The 21,062-nt window shown below is 44.2% G+C and overlaps 1 long non-coding RNA gene across 1 annotated transcript; it reads left to right on the top strand.

The window, feature by feature from the left end:
* The first annotated feature begins 341 nt into the window (after positions 1 to 341).
* LOC113747228 (uncharacterized) lies at positions 342 to 20,786 on the top strand. The gene is made up of 3 exons (XR_003463458.1): positions 342 to 892; positions 2,781 to 2,956; positions 17,528 to 20,786. It is a non-coding gene; the product is annotated as an uncharacterized LOC113747228 (long non-coding RNA).
* The last annotated feature ends 276 nt before the right edge of the window (positions 20,787 to 21,062 follow it).

Raw genomic sequence — 21,062 nt, 5'->3', positions numbered from 1 at the left:
AACACACACATGCTCATAGACACACACTGACGGAGAACAATAGACGTAGAGGGGACACCTGCTCGCCTGATACACCCTCCTCCTCCTCCTCCTCCTCTTCATCCTCTCTCCCTCTCCTCCATTAGGATTCAGTTCAGGGCTCGGCTCCATCTCTGTGAGTAGGTTAGCCATGCGTGTCATGGCGCAATCCAGTGAATGATAATGAACTCAGCAAATGTGTGTGTGTGTGTGTGTGTGTGTGTGTGTGTAAGGAAGGGGGTGGCGTGCTTGCTGAATCACTCCCTCTATCCATCCCTCCAACCACCTATCTATCTATCCATCTATTCCTCCTCCACCTCTTCCTCGTCGGTGGTGTGTCGGCTCGAAGGACGGCCCCCGTGCTCTGACACACTCACACACACGCGGACACACACCTCCGCGATGTGTCACTACCAATTCCACCTGCCTCTTCCCGTCATTCCACGCTCGCCGCTCCATCTACCTACACTTGCTCTTTTCCCTCCCTTTTTTTTTGTATTCTTTCTCTCTGTCTTTCTCTCCACCCCTCCTTGTCCTTACACCACCACCCCTACTCAACTCACCCCCCTACGCTGTGTGTCACCACAGCCGGGAAGAAAGTAAAAATGCTCCAGCTGACGAAAGTGAGAAGAGGAAGGAAGAAAACAGAGAGAAGAGTCAAAGAGGAGAAGACAGTGAAAGCTGGAGTGTGTTTGGAGCTCAGCGATGCCTCCATCCATCATCATGAGCCGGACTCTTCTTTGATGGAATATCCCGGACAGCGGAGGAGCAGAAGGAGGCAGAAGAAGGGAGAAGAAGAAGTAGAGGAGAAGGAGGACTGAGAGAAGAAGAAAAGGACTGAGAAGGCAGGACAGCCGGTGCAAGCCTCAGGAGGGTACGGAGACACAAAACAATAAGAACAAAAAAACATATATAACATGCTCCTGTCAGTCATTTCAGCCTCAGCTCTTATGTCCCTTTCGGCATTTTGGCATTTCTCTCTCTCTCTCTCTGTAGTTCACTCTCTAGCTCACTCACTCGCTCTCTCAGTTGAGTTGTGTCCACAGGCTCTGGTTGGGATTTGGGCTAATTGTGTAACTATTCTCCGGACCTGAGCGGAGAAGAGACTTTCTCTTCCCTCCATTTCTTTTTCATTCTAATTAACTCCCCCCTGTGCAGACCCTCAAAGAGCCTCTCTCTCTCTCTCTCTAACTCTGAGTCTGTCTCTCTCTCCCTCGCTCTGTTTTTTCCCCTCTCTCCATCTGTCTGCCTTTGAGAAGCAAATAATTGGATGTGGAGATTGGCTTTTCTGTGGCTGAGCCGGAGGATTGAGACTGCACGGCACTTCACATACAAGCACACACACACAACTACACACATACACCTGGAGCTCAGCGTGTGTGTGTATTTGTGTGTGTGTGTGTGTGTGTGAGCGCTGGTGTAAGCTGGACACACTGCAAGAATCTCCTTATCGAGTCATTTTTGTGTCGACTTTAAGTCTGGTGTCAGTTTACTTCTGTCACTGAAAAGACCCAAACTAACAATGTGTACTTTCTAAGTACTCTGTCTCTTCGAGACAAAGACACAAGTCTTTCTGTCAGTACTATATAATTTCATTCAACAAACCCCACATGATGTCCTTAAACAACTGGGCACTGTAGTTTTTAGTAAGAATAAGTCAAATAGTAGTGGGGACTATTTTCTGCCGCGAATGAATACACGCTTTACAGGTGTTCACGCAAAATGAACGATACAGGAACATGTCACTGGTGGTTTTAATGGTTTAAGGACAACAAGTAAGATATATCAGGCTTCAAATTCTGTAATATTTTTGTTATTTAAGATCAATTTATTGTTGTTTTTTTCTCAGTCAAGTTTCATATTTGATTCTTCTTCTGTCTTGCTTGACATGTAGAAAATGCTTGAAGCATGCTCAATTCTACGGTGAAATGTCCTTACACCAATGGCTGATTTGTTCACCTGTTTCAACTGAACTGAACTGAACTGAAGGTTTTAGGGCTTAGTCGTCGACATAAATTATGTGATGATGTTAGACATTTTACAGCGCAAAGCTGTAAAGTGAGAAGAAACCCAAAGAGAGAGAGAGAGAGAGAGAGAGAGAGAGAGAGAGAGAGAGAATTTGGTAGGTTGAGTGGCCGAGAGACCTTTGAAGAGATCAGTAGCAGCGGTATTTCCCCGGAGAGAGAGAGAGAGAGAGAGATGGAGAAAGAGAGAGAGACAGAGATGAAGAGGACGGAGAGGAGGCTTGAGGAGCTTCTGGGACAAGAAGACATGAGATGTGTTGTAATGCCGAGCGAGCTACAGGCTAGCTGATTGAGTGGAGGACACAGACACACACACTGACACTTAGAAAAGATGTAAAGCTGCTCTCGCTACACTTTCTGCTCTGAGGCAGGGCGCCAAGTCTCAAGTGACGAACTGGAGACCCTCCAGAGCCTATACACACACACACACACACACACACACACACACACACACACACCTTAACACATTTTACACACTCAAGACACACACATACACACACAAAACCACAAATGGGACAAGGGGGACTCCGCTCCAGTGGGACCCTTTTCACGTTTCTTTTTTTCAGCCACTTCTTTTTTTTTCTTCTGCTGTATTTCATTATTCACCCAGTCTCTCTCTCTCTCTCTCTCTCTCTCTTTCTCCTCTTCACCTTCCCGCCCAACCACACATCTCCCTCCTCCCTCTCTCCTCCGCCTCCTCCTCCTCATTCTCCTCCTCCTCCTACTACTGCTGCTTAGCTCCATCCAGTCCAGTCTCATTGTCCTCACACACACACACACACACACACACCTCGCCGCCGAGCGTGTGAGCACGCACGCGTGTGTGTGTGTGCATGTGTCTCTGGGAGGACGGAGGTGCAGCCGGTCATTTCTACACCACAGCACAGCAGCGGAGCGCCGGGTTCCACTCTGAGGTGAGTGTGTGTCACCTCCTTATCTGACAAACACGCACATTGACACACTGTTTTAGCCTGTAATTGAGTTCCTAACGCTCTTTAAAGTGTGTGTGCGCTGTCTTATGTCTCTACACTCTAAGTGTAGGATGGTGTGGAGTGTGTGAATTTGTGTGTCTGTGTGTTGTTTGCGTTAACAGGGGTCAAAGGTGCTGGCGGTGACATTTGAACACTGTAGGACTGGATATGGAGCTGAGATTATGGCTTATGCTTGTCCAGACTGTTGGTGTGATTGTGAGTGAATGTGTGTGTGTTGATCCATGTGTGTATGTGTGTGTGTGTGTGTAGCCAGAGGGTGAGCTTGACTAAGTCTGTACGTGCTCTGCTTATGAATTACTGACCACGGCTTGAGTCTTACTCCCCGCTAGTTCACATTGAGCATGCAAGCACTCCCTCCTTTAGTTTTTTCCTCTTTCCTTCCTCCTCCATCTATCTATCTCTTTCTTTCTCTTCCTCTTTTCTCATCCCGTCTGATTCGACTTCAGTGACTTAATTGGCATGGCTGCGTATTGGAAACCACACAGCCAAAAGCCGTGCACCAAATGCAAATTCTCAAACCAACCAGCCAACACTTTATATGTTCAAATTATCTCGACTTCTTTCTTTCTTTCTTTCTCTCTCTTCGTCGACTCTCTCTCTGTCTCACACACACACACATATACGCACACATACCATGGCAGATTTAAATATTTCCCGGCGGGGTTGGAGGGTGAACAGAAATAGATCTAATTCTAAATCAGGACGGAGAGCTCGGCTCAGGCAGCCTCGCCACCCTCCCTTCCACCCTCCCTCTTTCCCGTTACAGCCAGCAGCTACAACACTTGCGCTCCAAAAAAAAAAAAAAGTTCAAAGATTAGCTGCAAATTCAACATTTTGGAGCTAATAATATGGAGTGAATACGCCCCAACTGTATGAAATAGCAGCTGCTGTAATGCTGCCAAACAGCTCACACTTTGGCCTTGATACTCTGGACATCGGAGGCGTGAGGACAAAAGGGCGTCTCAGTTTTAGAGATATCGAAACAATGCAGCTTTCTTGAATTAGATGGTTTTTCTCTTTTTGTAGATTTGTACTGCGCCACGGACAAAATAATAATAAATCTGAACACAGGAGATGTTAAAGTGTGTGATTTGTTTCAGAGAACATGACTTTTTTGAAAGATTTTGCAGAGTTTAAGCTCTATGGATTTGTCTGTTCCGGCTTCTTGGCTGCTACAGTAGCTGCCTGCACTGGAGAAAGCAGCCCGGATTAAGCCTCTAAGACTGGAGTTAAGATACAGATCTGGAGTTGATGAGTTCCTAGCTGCCTGTCTGTCTGCCCATACCTATCTGTCTGCCATGTCTATGTGACTCAAGAGCAGGAGCGATAGGATAGGTCTTGGCCGTCGGCTGCCTCAGCAGCCCCGGAAAGGTACAGAAAGACGGAGATGTGGAAGAGTTGGAAGAGGAGAGTCGGAGGAGGAGGAGGAGGAGGAGGAGGAGGGGGAAGACAGGAGAGCAGGTTGAAGGAATGTGTGTGTTCATATGTCAAAGTGTGAGTTTGTGGCAGCAGTGTGAGAGATAAAGCAGGATGGGGGTGGTGGGATAAGATGTGCTGAAGGCTGGATAAGCAGCACCTGGCTTGAGAGAGAAAATAAAAGATAAGAATGCACGAAGGGGGGATGTGAGGGTGGGGGTTGTAGAAGTGGGTGAAACCTCCTGTATCTACCTACCGTCAGGATGGATGTCACCCACTCTCTCCCTCTTCCTCTGTCTCCCTCACTAACCGCCCTCTTCCTCTCTCCTTTTTTTTTGACAATGAGCCGACAGCAAAGAACAAAAGAAGACATAATACATGCAAACCGTCCTCTCTCTGCAGTCAGGAAGGAGAGGAGGAGGAGGAGGAGGAGGAGGAGATGGGAAAGAGAGAGGGATGAGTAAGGCACAACATGTAAGGCGATTGCGTTAATGAAATTATATATTTTTTTAAAAAGGAATTAAAAATAAAATAAGCTGCTGCTCCAGAAAAGTCACGCTCGTGTATTTTTGAAAAGACAGCAAATCAGTGGGTGAACTTTGTGATACAAAGTGTCATTTAAAGTTGGAGTAAGAAATGACTGCATGTGATAATTTTACATTTTACACCCAGACGAAGCTTTTAACGAGCTGATAGAAGTCAAAGGGAAAAAGTCTGTCATCACTCGAACACTCATAAAAAATAACTGAAGTTCACATTCTGCTGCCTGTTGTGGTCGCTCAAATGATGATTTTCTTCTCTCATAAGCAAAGACTGTAGCGTGATGTTCTTATAGTGCCAAGAAAACCTCAGAGTTGAGGAGGGTGGGCAGCTGCTTCTGCATACGAAGTGTTGAAATCGACTGTCCAATTCCATCTTTTACCAAGCTAATTACCAGCTAATGCTGAATACTTTTACTACTGAACCAAACCTTCAAAGTTTATTGGAACTTCCTTTGTCTATGAGCAATCAGTGTACACATCAGCTTCTGAGTTGTAACTTAGAGTTAGAGATGTCGATGATGATGTCATCCCAATATACCATTTGGTAATAAGAAATACCCAAGTGGTTACAAAGCCTCTATCGCTGGCATCGGAAAAAAGACCCAGAATCAACACCAATACAAATCAGTTAAGCTAATTCTAAGAGAGCAATCATTTGTTTGACTCTGGTTTCACTGGTTAATGAACCGCTACAAATCCATGACCCTGCAAAAGTAGCCAGACAATTTAAATAATGTGACTAAGGCTTGCAGTTGTGGAAACACATCTTGCAATAACATCGCACTCCAAAGTCAGTCTAACAGGTGTTTCCTGTTCTTCCCATTCCGCCAACATCGTGTGAATTTAGCAGAATTGTAGTTCCAACATAGTCTTTCAGACAATCATAAAAATAACTTTATTTTGTAGACGTAAAATGATTACCCAAACTGTCACTTGTAACCAGTTGTAGACCAGCTTCCTGGTTTAATTTGACCCATTGTTCCTGCCATTTTTCTTACTCACAGATTATTAGCGCTGTGACTGTTAAACAGGTATTTCCACTTTCAGAATAAACTGGTGACTCACCTTACAAAACTGTTGGTTTGTAGGCAATCTGGTATTCTGACCACCTACTATTAGAGATATTTAGATGTCTGATCAACATAATATGATGATTACATGGTATGTTAGCAACCTTATTATGTAAATGATAATTACGATGAAACTGAACAGTTAACGCTATAGATAGAAAGGGGAATGATTCACAGCAGGGGAGGTGATTATGTTTGCATACAGTTTGGGATGCTGGGCTTATACAGCATCTATAGGCTCTTCCCTTTGGCTCTTCTCACTTATTCAGCCTACTCATAATTAATGGTTTCTGTGTGTTACACATATTAGAGACCCTCACACACACACATGCACGTGATCACGCTCTGGCAGACTTTAGCTGCGGTAATTAAAGAAGTGTTAGCGGTGAGTGAATAAAACATGCATCAATCCCTCTTCCCTTCATTTGAACTCCCCTCCTCCATTCTCTCCTCAGCTTGTTTTTCCTCCCTGTTCCCTTCCCTCTTTTTATCTATTTCCCTCTCTCCCCTCTGTTATTCCTTTAATCATCCTCTCGCTCTTTATCTTCTCTTTTTCTCCTGTTGTTCTGCCTTTTATTGTCTTCCTCCGCCTCCTATTATTCTGCTCCTTCCTCCTCGGTTTCTCCATTCCTGTTCTCCTCACCTCCCCCCTCTGTTTTTTTTTCCTCCTTTATAACTATCTCCTTACTCTTACTCTTCACCTCCTCTTCCCCTCTCACTTCCTCCTCTTCTCCTCTCCTCTCTGTCATTCCCCAGAGGTGAACCAATGTGTGCAAGCTGTTGCAGCAAGGGCAGCGCTGGCGTAGATAGAGCTAGCAGGGATGAGATATACAGCGGGTGTGTGTGTGAAAACTTGGAAATACACACTCTTCCTAGCACACGCACACACGCACACACACATGCGTGCCTTGTAGACTCTGCAGGTGCTGCATCAAGATAAATGAGCCGTCATTAGCCAATCAGGTCAGCCGGTGGGAGGGCGATGGAATACCAAGGAGCGAGATCAGCTAGTGGAGGTCAAGTCTCTGACAGAAGAGATGTGTGTATTTATGTGTGTCTCTGTACGGAGAGATTGAGAAGGAGGAATCCCTGATTAGATGTGAGCTCATGCAAAGTTTTCCTCTCCTCCTCCCCCTCCTTCTCGCTGCACGAGCTTCCCTTTCCCTTCCTTCCTCCATTGCTCCGTTTCTTCTTTTTTTTCTCCCACCAGCACTCCTCTGGGAAGCGGAGGAGCGCTGAAGATTGTTGTGCTGCCGTTTGACGGCCTAATTGGTATCTTCGGCCCATTGTTTATCTCTTCATCGGCGACTCGTCAGAGTGAAGGAGACAGAGGTTGAGGAGGAATTAAAAGTGTTTTCAGAAGTCTAGTTTCCGGCTCTGGATTTTCTGCAGAAGGAAAAAGGTAGATGTCATATTATGTATTTTTTGGTGGTTTTCTTTCCAAAAGCACTTCTCCAGGGAAAGAGCTATGAAACCAATTAGAGAGAAAGTTAGACTGGCATATATTCTCATTACAACACCATAATCAATCACGTTTGTGCCCTCTTAACATTTACACTACCACTATGCATAAAGTGCTCAGTCTAACCGCCAAGGTGCTGCTGGGAAGGAGGAAGGTAAATGATTAACCCCATGGAAAAAAAACCCTCTAATCTCCCTTATTCTGCCCCTCTCTCTCTATGAATGTGTGTGTGTGTATGTGGGGGGGTGGGCTTTCAGGATGGCCACTGGCTTGCTTTGATCACTAATCCTTTCTCTGGCCTGACTTTCTGGTCCCTGGTTCTTTTTATTTTTTCCTCTGCCCATCTCTCCGCTCTCATCTCCTCTCCAGCGCCCGCCTCGTGCGGCCGGTTGCCATGTCTGCATTGTGAGCAGCTTACAGGCGAATAACTAGGGCAGGGAGCCCTCTCTGTCTTTTTCTTCTCCCTCTCTCTCTCTCTCTCTCTGCCTCTTGCAACTGTTTTACTATTCTCTGTTTTCATCACTGCGTAAAGGATAGGTTTTAGAATAAAATACTCGAGTCATGAGTCACTGTAATCATTCCTTCTTTCTCAAAATGTGGCATCATTGTATACCAAGTCAATGGAAGAATGAGAGTGGATGCTAATTGATGCAGAGTAGTTCTGGGCGTTGCAAATTGCAGAGATGACTCTTCTATGTGAGCTGAGAAGCATTATCACGCTTATCCAAAAGCTTTATGAGAAATTTAAAAAAGGAGCGAGACTGGAGGACAGACAGAGCGCACACAGTCAACATGCACTCTGTCTGAAAAGTCCATCTGTACTGAATTGGTAGTCAAACCAAAAAACGTACACCTGTAGGTAGACCTACTTGGTTTAAGGTGAAAAAAAAATGCTAAAAGACCAGTAACATTACCAAACAGCCAAGTTAAGTTTCAAAGTGTGTCCCCATATTTGTCTTTTACTGGACTTTGTCTCCTTGACAGAGGAGTACTTATGTAGGTTTTATGGGCAATAACCTACATAAAAGTAACACTGTGAAGATACAGTACTTTCTAATTTGAAAAAGTGTGACTGCCTCATTTTATCATCAGCTTGACTTTAACATGATTTTTTTAAGCAAAGCTGCAGATTTTTTACAATGTCATTTCGCTACGAAAAGATCAGGAATGATCACAGTGACCAAAGAGTCTTTGACCTACATCTGTAATGTGAGTGTAGTAATAAGATATAACATCCTCTTAACACAAATCTGTTGAGCTGAACATCCTCTTTCATTCAACAGTTACTTTCTCTCTTCTGCTATTCTCCACATACCCCCCGGTTTCTTCCCTTCCCTTCTCTTTCCTTTCTTTTCTATCTCCATCTGTATTTTTCTCCCCATCTCTCCGTCCATTGCTCTGAGATCACTGTGACCTTTCTGTCCTCCTTTCTGTTGCTTTCTCTCTCACTCGCTATCTGTTTTTTTCTCCTGGTTTCAGGTAATCTGTCCAACCAGCTGAGGCGAGAAATCTCTTGGCTGCAGGGCACACACAAAAACACTGTCTCTCTTTCTCTATGTCTGTCTGTCTGTCGCTCTCTCTCATAGTTCACAGCCCCTTTAAGGCTCCTGCCAATGCCTTACACCGTTATTATTCAGAACATTCATAACTTCATAGAGGAGCTCAGTGGTTGGCCAGACAGTTGTAGTGCAAGTGAGACCTCGTAATCCCTCTGCTCTCTGGCCGGGCCTCGTTAAGCCTTTCCCCACTGGGAACCCGGAGGTTATAATTAACGTATCTCTGGTAGACCTTGTGAGTGCCTCTTTCGCTTTTTCTGTAGTCCTGGTCTCACTCCACAAGGGGGCAGGGGAGAAACCTATAGAAGCCAACAAACAACATAAAGTGTTTGTCAGCAGCCATAGTGAAGTTAAGAGCTAACTTTTCTAGTGTAACATAGATGCTGAGGCTGCATCCAAACATCACTTTACTGCAAAAAATGCTAGTCGGCTACAACATACCACTGAACAGATTTGAAAGCCAGTGTAGGCATGAGACAAACAAACTCTTTATAAGTGTCCAAACATGCCTCTGTTGTGTGAAATGACATCCAAAAAGCAAAAAAGGTGATGTGATAAATGAACCACAGACTGTGTAAAACATGGATGTAGTCTCTGTGACGTCACCCACAGGATTGTTCAGAGCTTCTGGCGGTCGCCATCTTGCCAGATCTGCCTCCGAAAACTGTTTTTTGTACCATTCTGTAAATATGTTGGACATTTTAATATGGGGGCTTATGGAAATTGACATCTTCTGTAGCCAGCCTCAAGTGGCCATTTGGGATACTGCACTTCCTGGCACTTCCGCACTGGCCTTACTTTGTCGCTTGTACTGAACCCATTACGATGCTCAACCCACAGAGGTTCAGTTCAATTCAATTTTATTTATATAGCGCTATATCATAAAAGTTATCTCATGACACTTTTCATAAAGAGCAGTCTAGTCAAGTCTAGACCGTACTCTTAATATTACAGACAGTATAATATTATTTACAACGACCCAACAATTCCACCATGAGCAAGCACTTGGCAACGGTGGCGAGGAAAAACTTCAGTCACAACAGCAACAAGTTATTCTTTAATGCTGAAACAATTTTTGATTAACGATGTGTCATCCATCGAGCAAAATTCCCAAACAGTTGATTCTTACTTCTGTTTAATAGAATGGTAAAAATAATCTCTTTGGGTTTTCTACCGTCAGACAAAGAAAGCCTGGAAAGAAACTTGTCACTGGCATTTTGTTACTATTTGATACCATTTGTATGACACTTAAATGATTAATCAAACGATTATTCATAAAGGTAAAAATAGTTGCAGCTCTAGCTTATTTAGTCCATTTCTGAGTCATAGTCAGAGTGGCACCAGATATTTTTGCTTTCCCATGCAGTCGATTAAATGGCATTTTCTCTTCAGATAAGATGGATCACTTCACAAAGTGTCTAGTCAATGCCACTTTATTCATAGAAATTAGCCAAAACAATCTGGTTTGCGATGTTAAGTATTGAATTATCTCACTTTAATATTAAAGTGACTTTTTGCGCAACTCGTCTGACAAAATGGACACATCGATGTTGAGAATCGAGTCGTCCTAGAGAGAGGGCGGATATATCCAGGAGCAGGTGGAGTGGTGGTGTGTGTATTTGTGTGTGTGTGTGTGTGTGTGTGTGTGTGTGTGTGTGTTAGGGGAATTTGGAAATGTGTGTGTGCTGAAGGGACAAGCACAAAGCACTGGCCTGTGGAGAAGAGAGAAAGCTCCTGTGTGTTAGCGAGTCAATAGACTCTTTGTTCACTGGGACTGGGAGACAGTTAGCCATGAGGACAGACTGAGACTCCAGCGCACCATAGTGTACCTGAACCCTAATACACACACATGCACACACACACAGCCATGAGACAGCACCCACACTATTCAAATACCTGAGCCCGACAGGCCGTCATTCAATCTCTGTCCATTCCTCCTGCTTTACCTTCTTTACCACCTTATCAGTTTTTTCCTGACTCTCTCCACTTTGCTCCTCACTTCCTTTCTCTCTTTTTCTATACATAAATCCACCTTTCCATCCCTCTTCATCCCACCCACCGTTGGCGCCTTTGTGTTGGAACAACAGAAACTGTTTCCCTGTTTTTTCAGCCCTCTCGGTTATCTGGACTTAGGGGGTGGGTGGAAGTTTTTTTTTTTACCTGAGAGCAGGACAGAGGGCATTTTGTGTTGGACAAGGGAGCGAGGGACAGCAGGGTTGGAGAGGAGAAAGAGAGAGTTGGGTGGGTAGAATGGGGGAGGGGTTGTGGTAGTGTTGGTAGGGGGGGTGGGTAGGGGGGATACAGGTAAAAGCTTTGTGCAGGTACCAGAATGAAGTGCAGGAAACCAGGACACACGCTGGTTTCTATGTGATGGTAAAGACAGAGTGAAACTGGGGCTGAAAGCCAGAAAAAGAAGGACATGGAGACGGGAAACACGGAGGAGAGACGATCAGATAAGTGGTAGGGAAATGTTTGTGTGTGGTGACACAATGGCAGAGTGAAGAGAACTCGGGGAACGTGTAAGTAAAACCAAAATCTGTAAGCATTTGTTCTCATTTTTATGAGCTTTCTCTGCTTTTGAAAAGTAATCTGTGAATTCTGGGAGCTGCATCGTGCCTCTTAAGTCTATCCCCTGCATATAATGACCTAAAAAAAACTGTACATGAAAGCGAGAGCTTTGGGATTCGAAAAATTCGAGGCCACTGCAGAGTAAAACTTGTGTTTTATACACCAGTTAAGAGCGTGTTGTTTCCTGCATGATGGGAAATGTTCTGGACGGGAGGGTTCTCAGTGGCAACTTATATTCCATGAGTAGAAGTCAAGCATGTCAGCATGAATCACACTCACATACAGTGTTTCTGCTTTGTATATATGTGTGTGTGTGTGTGTGTCCGAAGGCAGGCGCGTTATAAATAATGGATAAAGGTCTAATAAGCTTTCTGTGGAACGTCTCTGGGCTGTTGACCATTGGGATCAGCATTAGGATTCTGTCACTCAAACTCAAAGACACAACACTCAGCTTATCTATTGCTCTATGTACACACACACACACACAAACACAACAGCTGTTTGAGCACACACGCATATGCTCGCATACTCATACATTTTTTCGCTCTCATACAAACACTGATCGCCTTATCTCGTCATCCAAACAAGAAGATAACAAATAAACCACATTGTCTGTTTCCACAGAGGATCTCGATAAGACACAAATCAGCTTACACACACACACACACATACTCGGACAAAGACCCACACAAACATATACAGGCACGTACAAAGAAGCACAAGTTTTCACGGGAATGAGGTTGAAAAAGTCGGACAAAAACAAGGATGGATGACTTTGACATTAATCCCACCTGCTTCAATCGCTCTCTGGGTTCCCCTCTTGCTTTATTCTCAAACCTGCTTCTTTATCTCTGGTTTCTTCTTATCTCTGCATGTCTTTCCAGCCCTCTGACTTTCCCATCCCCGTGTTTGTTGCTGCAGCATGTCTCTCGAAAAGTAGTGACCCCCCCCACCCCCAAACTGTGAAATAGCTTTTTGTTCATCAGATAGTTGGTTATTGCCACTTGCAGGTGTGTATATGTGTGTTTTTGTCTTTTATCTTAAAGTATAGTAAAAGTAGTTTGGAATTTTGGGAAATGATCACATTGATACTAGAAAATGTTAGACTACAGCCAGAAGTTGGTTAGCTTAGCTGAGCATAGAGTGATTCCTGGGAAAAACAGCTAGCCTGGGTCAGTTCAATGATCCAAAGGTCTGCTTACCAACACCTCCAAATCTCTCAAATTAAAATTATACCTTGTCTGTGTGATCGTTCAACTCTAAAAGTCCATAACATGTTAAAATGAACTACGTTAAGTAATTCTAAAAGCTGTTTCCTTGAAGAGCCCAACACGGCAGATGTGGAGCATAAGGAATAAAAATGAGCATTCGGCGTGAAAGTCCTCCAATGTGTAGTCAGCCATGTCCCTCAATCAAGTCAAAGCCAGATTGTGACTCTTTAATTCTGTCTAATCGGACACAGAAAGACAAAAATATCCTGTAGGGTGTTCAAAGCATAGACGGTATAAAAAATGGTCATAGTTTCTGTGATGTTACCCATAAATTACTGAAGAGCCTTTGTGAAGTTCAGTTGTCATGAATGGGGAAATAGCCTAGAGAGTCTTTTGTACCAGGCTGTAAACATGTTTATTTCTGCTGTGAAGTTGGACATTTTAATATAGGGGCTTATGGATTAATCATTGTCTTATTCTATAGCCAGCCTCAAGAGGCTGTTCGAGGAACTGCAGTTTTTGGCACAACTTAGCTTCACTTGACAGCCACAGAGGTTGTCACTTGGTTAAAATTCACTACCTGTAAACACAATGTTTTGAGAGTCTAATTCTTTCAGGGTAGAATCGGCTCTGAAACAGAATTCAGACTACAATGGGGTGAGAGTTAAATAGATTAGAGCCAAATCATCCAGGCCTAATTCAGTTTAGTTTGTTGTTCATTGTTACAGACAGAATTAATTTCAAGCAAAGCTTATAGATTCAAGATTTATTTATTTAATTTCCTCGAGAAACAAAATGTATTATGTTGGTCAGTTTTTTATCTTCAATAAAATTTTATTTTAATGTGTTTCATTTAGAAATTGTGAATCAATACTTTGTCATATTTTAAACACTCACACAGCACAAAAAAATCTCCACTGAAGCTCATTATCATGGTTTTAATGCAGCTTGATAGAGCAGAATGATTTAGTGGTAGGGATACATGGGCACATGACTGCCTTGAAATGAATAATTTCAACTTTTTATCAAAGTATTATATATATAATAATTCAAATTCACTGCCAATTTCTGTTTTTCCTCGGCTAATCTCACCAACCAGGAATATCGGTCTGGCCCTAGTTTGGAGCCCACCATGTTTGGTTCATGCATGGTGCCACGCTGTACTCGGGCCTGTGGCTGTTCATTAATGTGTGTATTTGTGGATGCACGTGGGCCGCTTTGCCTCCCTCTCCTTCTCTCTGTTAACGTTGACTCATCCATTTTCAGCCAGTTAATAATTCAGAGGGTCTGCAGGCTGTGTTTTCATCTGTCTCATCTCTGCGCTCGCCTGTGAAAGAACCCCTAGTAATTACACACCACCAAAACAAGACACCGACTCCTGATGGCTGGCAGCATGGCTAGGGATGGAGAGCGAGCAAGTGGTGGTGCTGGTGCTGGTGGTGGGGTGGGGAGAAGAGAAGGAGAGATCGAAGGACAGGAGGGGAGGGATTGTAGGATACACAGGAGACAAGAAGGATACACAGTGGAGAGAGGTGTCTCAGCACTGTTGTAAATCCTCTGCAGGGCCTTGTAAGCTGTCAGACAAGCTGAGGGTGTTAAAGGCATGAAGCAAGAGAGCTACACACACTCACGGACACACACACACACACGCAAATCATTGTGCGGAAGAGAAAAGTTTACTCCTGCTACTGTCGTGACTGACTCGCTGCTGTGTTTTATGGCTTTCTATTCCTATGTGATTTTCTCTGGCATGTCACATAGGGTCTAAAGCCATTGGGTACAGAGTGGGAGATCTGCAAACGTGGTTTAGATGGGTATACGCAATGACAGAGAGGGGATAAAAGAAGAGCACATGGAGGTTTAATAGCATATATGTACACACACACACACACACACACACACACACACACGCTCATATACACTGCACCGCCTGAGGCGTTTTTGTCTCTGCTTGCAGGCAGCCCAGTCTAGCTCAGCTAATTGCCCCCCGTATGAGACAGGTTGAAGTGTGCATCAATCCCTAAAGCCCCACACACACACACACACGCATGAATGCAGACACTTTGTTTGGTCTGTGCCTGTGTTTTTGTCACCCACACTCTCCCACTTGCATTACACACACACACACACACACACACACACAGTATACAGTCCCCAGCCAGGCCTGCTGGTGCTGCTGACTCAGGTTGGTATTTAATGAAGCTCTCAGTTTCACCTCGCGTCTCCTAATCTCAGTGCTCCTTTGTGATTGGCTGCTAGCACGCTAGCGAAAAATGTTAACGTTGGGAGTTTAGTGAGCCTCAAGACTACTTCTGCCTGCGTGTGTGTGTGTGTGTGTGTGTGTGTGAGAGAGAGAGAGAGAGAGAGAGAGAGAGAGAGGAGGAGAGAGGAAGAAGGAGACACAGGGGAGAGAGAGAGAATAATCAAAGCGCAAATACGGATGTGAAGAAAAATGTGGGAAGGAGTGTATTGGTAAAGGAGTTTTTCTCCTCCTGAGTGACAGCACTCAATAGACCACCATGCCAATCTTTACTGCAGTGTGTGTGTGTGTGTGTGTGTGTGTGTGTGTGTGTGTGTGCGTGCGGTGTGTGTTGACTGACCTATTGACTAAACCTCAGCAACTTTCTCTGCATTGAGTTTCTTGCTGAGAGCGCTGCAAAAATGTGAAACACACATATACACACATTGTCTTTGAGTAGCGTATCGACAGCTGTCTGCTGTATACATTTACTGGATTACAGCAGTTTCCTGCTGCCGACCTTTAGTTGATATAAATGATGGTAAATGTCACACAGTTGCGATGCGGTTGTGTGTATGACGAGATGTTTCTGACGATGTAGCCTTCAAGGTTGACCATGACACCAACAAGGAGCCTTAATTCCATTTGGCCAGTTCCCTTTGTGGCTCCTTTAAATTCTGATCACAGTAGTCGTGTCTTCATCTAAATTTGTACCAAATTTCAAATAATTCAGCAACAGAAAATGGAAGTGATTGCTTGTTCCATCCACTACCATGAATATGATGAGTTAAAAGAAATGAAAAGAATGCTAGCCAATCTTCAAACAGTGAAAAACAAACATAAAACAGGCTGTAAATCAGACATTTGTGTTTGTTTCATGTATTAATGTGAAGAAGATTCCATCAGATCTATGTGGCGTGATCAGAGATTGATTATAGAGCCACGAGGCAACAGCTGATCAGTCACGTGACTTTAATGTTCGCTACGTCAAAATCTATTAAAAGGCCTGAGCTTTTTTTTTTTTTTAGAAAAGGGCAAGTAAAAGTTAAATTTTTTAAGTTTGAATTTCCATCAAGTTCCATCAAACTTCTCTCATGCCATATTTCAAAATGCACATCAAACTACTTTTTTACTCTTAAGGGTCCAGAAGTAAAAGTTCAGACTTCTTTGGGCAATCTCCGAACTTTGATAAAAAGTTAAAGGTCCATTTACATTTAGTCATTTAGCTGATGCTTTTACCCAAAGCAACTTATGCAAAAAGGTACAGTGTGAAACATTGTAGTGCAGCAGTAAGTACTACTCACATAGGATCAAGTGACAGTTCTAGAGGGGGATAGATTTAACATGTCCAGTTGTTGGTAGAAAAGTTTGGGTTGCCCTGCGTGTACAGGTGACAGAGGCAGGCTTTATTTATTGGAGAAGCACAACAGTTGGGAGGTAACATATGCCTCTATAAGGGCATTTAAGTAAGTGGGTGCAGAACCAAAGACTACTGTTTGGCATTAGCTAGGACAGAAGTCAAATGTGATTTTGACTACAAATGATCTGATTGAAGAAAACTTGACTATACGTATAGTATCATTAAATTATCATGGAGACACCTGTGTCTTTATGTTAGGGAACATTAATAAAAAAAAAATACAAAAGAAATTTACAGGTGGGAAAATATCTGTAACTACTACTACTTTCTATTATAAATGAAATATACTGATATACAGATATACACATAATTAGCACTTTTGTCTAGAGTTTCCCACTAAACAAATCAGATCAACACTACAGCGGATCACAAGTTTATATATATTCTGTGCATCATTGCTGGCTCCCTAAATAGCCGTCCAAAAATAAGACAATTATCCATCCCAGTGAGAAGAATATTGTACATATTTGTACAGCTTGAGCCGGAGGCCTTCCTCAGAGAAGTTATCCCACAATCTGATCTGATAATATGAAGACCATTTCTGTCTGTACGACTTGCATTCCAGTTCACTGGGTGAAATTTACCAATTTGTGTGCTCAAAGTAGCCACCGAAAGAATGAGATCAGTGCAAATCATTGATGCCTGTATTGTGCTGGGAGGCACTTTTGCTGAAAGCATCCGCTGCACGCGATGAAATGGCAGCTACACCCTGTATTAACTTTAGGAGAGGCCTTTAGGCAAACTGTAAGTGAATCAAATTAACCCACATAAGGCAAAATCTTGTCATCGCAAAGTTCAGTTAAAAGTTCTAATCGGGACTCTCGCTTTGCTTCAATGTGCATAAAAGAATGAAAACCCTTTTCTTCTGCTTTGATGCCGTGTATCCGTGTGTTCAAAAGAGAACGCTCCTCACCAGCAGCGTGGTGTCTTGGCAGATCACCAGATGAAGGAGAAAACGTTTTAACGCCTCCTCTCCCTCTCCCCCCTCTCTTCTCCCTCTTCCCCTCAGGTGAACGTGGATGCGGCGCTTCAGATAGGCCATGCCCTTCACCTGTGCCTGCTTCTGTGGCCTGAACGGCTTCTGCCGCAGACGGAGGAAGAAGAAAAAGGAGCAAGTGGAGGAAGAGGAGGCTGAGGAGGGAGAACAACGGAGGGATCAGGAGACAGAGGTGTGACAGCGGCGCTGTCAGCTGCAATCTCTTCACCTTCAACAGGGTTTTATCCTTTTAACAGCCTGCAATGTACAGCCCAGGTTACTGCCACTCAGTTCAGACTGTCTTATATTATGTGTTGGGATACTATAACAGGGACTTTATAGGGGCTTCAGAAAACACATGCTTTTATTGAACATTCTGAATGAATTGTGCATTTTTCAACCAGGTACTGTATCTTTTTGCAATATCTGTGACTAAGACTTTAGGATTTTCTACTTTTTAAATGTCTAAACTCTACAACCACAGCACTGTCTTGAGCCATATTCCTCAAGATGAATCAAACTGATGAAAATAAAAGCCTGTGAACTCTGAGCCCATCCACATTACCCATCCCTGCAACACTCTACTTTTTCCCTTGGCAGCTGACTGAGAACTTTGCTTCTGCTGATGTGATTCCAAAAAGAAAAAACATTTCTTTTTCATTCATTTGATTCATGTCTTGCCATAGCTGGTGTACCGCATAAGGTGTGAAAAGATGCCGGGGCCCTAGAAATCCATTATTTCTCTCAGTCACACCTCTCAGCCATGCCCCATCTCTGCCTTCTCCCCCCTTAATCGTAGTTCCACGGAGGCTGAATTGGAACCAAAGCTCGCAGGAGCTCTGCACCTCCTCACCTGCCTGCTTATGTCAGATCAACTTAGTGAAAACTTCAGCCAAGTGAGAAAGTGTGCAGTAATTTCCAAAGTCACCCACGGAGGGCTGGAGCCCCATCTCGGTTTTCACGCTGAGCTGGGCCCAATCTAAAGCCGAGCAGCTGTCCAATCAGCAGCTTAGCTGGAGTGTGAAGATAGGAGTCAAGGGTCAGAATGAGCAACAGGGTTTGCGAGAAGTCCCTCCTCTGATGCCGTAGCATCTCTGTCTCATTAATAGGCAGCCAAGTAATTACAAACGCACACTCACCGATGCAGACCCATCAATTAATGTCCCCCCCGGTGGGAGTGGAGAGTCTGTCCGTAAATGCCACTGCGGTGTGCTTCCAGCTGTCACCTGTGTGAGTGTATGACTCTGAAAGTGTATGCGCGTGCTTGTGTTTCGTCTCGGCTGCAACAATAGACTTTCAAAGCTGAAACAAGTGGTTAAGATATCCATTCAGCTGCTATAGAACCGCCTTTTCAGAATGCACATCGAGACACAAAGACAAAGACACACACACATACAGGTCTCATTAGCGTGTGTGATTATGCATGGCACGTCCAGTCAGGCAGTGGAGATGTAATTAACCTTTTCCAGCAGGAAACAGATGCCTGGATGTCACACACAAACACACACACACACACACACGTCTGCTGTCAGGGAAACAAAGCCAACGTCACGGTGTCACGGAAACAAAGCCCCAAAAGCGCCGCCTGGCACTCTGTGATAATCCCCTCACGCATATTTACATTCAGGGCTTAGAATGCTGCCGTCTCCACTCTTCCACCACCACCCCACCCGCCCTTCCTCCGCTTCCACCCATCCATCCTCTCGCTCCCCTCTGTCTACCTTTTTGGCCTTCCACCTGATTCACCTTATTCCTTCCGCTATCTCTTCCTCCCCTTCATCTTTTACATCTCCACCCAAACCTCTCCTCCTCGTCGGGGTTCATCTGTTTATTATCAGTGGATAGTACACGGCCTTGCATGGCAGCTCCCGCAGATTAGCCCCCACTCTCTCTTTCTCTGACTCTGAATATCAGGGATTTCTTCAGGCGGGCAAAAAGCTGCTTTACGACAGATTAATGGACGGCCCTGATTGTGTCTGTCGGTGTGTGTCTGTGCCTGCGTGGAATAGATTGTCTGTTTACTCGTTCTCCCGCTACAAGCGGCGAAATGAGACAAAGCTAAAGCCATTTCACAGTGTAGAGCACCTATTATGATTCACTGTGTTACGACGCAGCCCTAATGAGAAAGAGAGAGAATGAGAAGAGGGGTTGGTGGAGGATAGGAGAAAAAAGACGGTAATGAGAGCGAGAGTTGGATATGGAAGAGGGGGGCTAATGCTAGACAGAGCAGTCATGCTAATTGGCTACAGTGGATAACTTTCTGAGGCGGGGTGAGTGTGTGTGTGTGTGTGTGTGTGTGTGTGGTGAAGGGGGGGGGGTTCCACTCGTTTAACGCTCCCTCCATTTCACCTCTTTAATGAGAGGAATATTCGCTCCAGTAATGGCAAAAGACTTGAAATCGGTAACGATTTGTTGCTCACACACACACTTGGAGGTGGTAAGAAGGGGATGGAGGGGTGGGGGATGCTGGAGGGAGGATGGTGTTAGTGGGGGCGGGTGTGTGTGTGTGTGTGTGTGTGTTTTCCCTCAAGCACCACATCCCAGTCCTTTATGGATCATGGCAATTTTCAGGGATTGTAACTCAAGGACAAACAGCTAAAAATAGAGGGGTGGTGCACGACTCCTGCGATAGCGGGGAGGGGGAGGTGGGAGGAGGCGTGTGCACGCGCGCGTGTGGGTGGGTGGGGACGGCGAAAAACGAGTCCTGTCGCATTAGATTTGGGTCAGAAACGAGGGAAGAGCCGACGAAGCGGAGAGTGTTACAGACGGCGGGGAGATTCATCACTCGCTTCTCCCCATACCTCTCGCCCGTCTCCTTCAACGCTCCCTCCCCCTTCTCTCCGGAAAAGATGGTAAACCGCTGGAAAGACAAAGGAGAAGTGGCATCGCAGAAAAAAGAGCGAGAATTGAATGTATAATTTGACGGAAACAGAGACTGAACCACTGCTAGGTTAGATAATATTATAATATTAATATATGCCATTCCATCCAAGGCTCTCTTGCTGTATAATGAGTGCATACATAAATTCATACTATGAAAGATCCCAATAGGGAACAAACTCTAATGTTGGAGCCTTGGGTCCCAGTTTAAAGGAATGGTGTGACATTTTCAAAAAGACGTTTATTTGCTTTCATGTCGATGAGAAGATGTGAGGAACGATCCACTGTCAAGTCTGTACAGAATGTTTAGCATGGGGACAGAGGCATGTGGGTATTGATTAGCTTAGTATAAAAACTGGAAACAACTCTTGGCAAGGAAGCATATTTTCAGAAAATAATTTACTTTACCTTTAATCTACTTGGAGGGTCACACTTTCTCCTGAACCTCATAGCTATGTCCATGAAAGTGCATTGGGTTGAATCTCTAACACTCAACTCGTGCAGAAGACTTTTTAGACACCAGATTTTTACAGTTGCAACTGCCACCTGAATTAACTACAAGAAAAAGGTAGTAGGGTGGGGAGGGAGAGTATTTATTTGGTTGCATCCTACACCCTGGACCTTTAACTTTTTGTGTGATTATAAATGTTATTTATTGACCCATGAGTATAATCAGACCTTGAAGCTT

The sequence above is a fragment of the Larimichthys crocea genome, chromosome I (assembly GCF_000972845.2).
Source record: "Larimichthys crocea isolate SSNF chromosome I, L_crocea_2.0, whole genome shotgun sequence".
Lineage (NCBI taxonomy): Eukaryota > Metazoa > Chordata > Actinopteri > Sciaenidae > Larimichthys > Larimichthys crocea.
This window is presented reverse-complemented; position numbering and strand designations above follow the sequence as displayed.